Below are 600 nucleotides of genomic sequence, written 5' to 3'. Positions count from 1 at the left end.
TTTTCTGATTTGTTTGTTGAAAAACGCAGCTCCGCCAACGTTAGCTCCTTCCTTGTTTTTCAAGTCTCAATCCAGTTTTCTCATATGCAGGTTAACACAAGCTCAGCAGTGCAATGAAATGTTCAGGATGAGAAGAACCCATTTGACTCGCTAAAGAAAACAAAAAATACTAAAGCATGCAATAAAGGTACAAAATAAAGTGCCAAAATTGAAAAAAAAAAAAAAAAAAAATATATATATATATATATATATATTTGCAAGGTCCAAAAGAAATATAGTAAACAACAACATGGTAGAATATAACAGTAGGATGAATTTGTATGAATAAGTATTTCAAGGTAGTAATATTAGCTTAAACGCACATGATATATATTGCACATAATTAACAGTGTGCCTGGTTACTGCACAGGTAGCAATATTGAGATAACTGGAATTATGATGGTAAGGTTTTTAAATCTTCATTTATTCAATAAAGGGAAATCACATTTCTGTTTAGCAAAGTATGAAACAAAGAAAGTATACTTAAAAACTGGGCAAGAGAAAAATGTAAATATATCAGAGAGTAAATGCTTCAAAATGAGAACTTTGCAATGCCAGATA

This window comes from Nematolebias whitei, chromosome 9 (assembly GCF_014905685.2).
Source record: "Nematolebias whitei isolate Nwh7 chromosome 9, NemWhi1, whole genome shotgun sequence".
Taxonomy (NCBI): Eukaryota; Metazoa; Chordata; class Actinopteri; order Cyprinodontiformes; family Rivulidae; genus Nematolebias; species Nematolebias whitei.
This window is presented reverse-complemented; position numbering follows the sequence as displayed.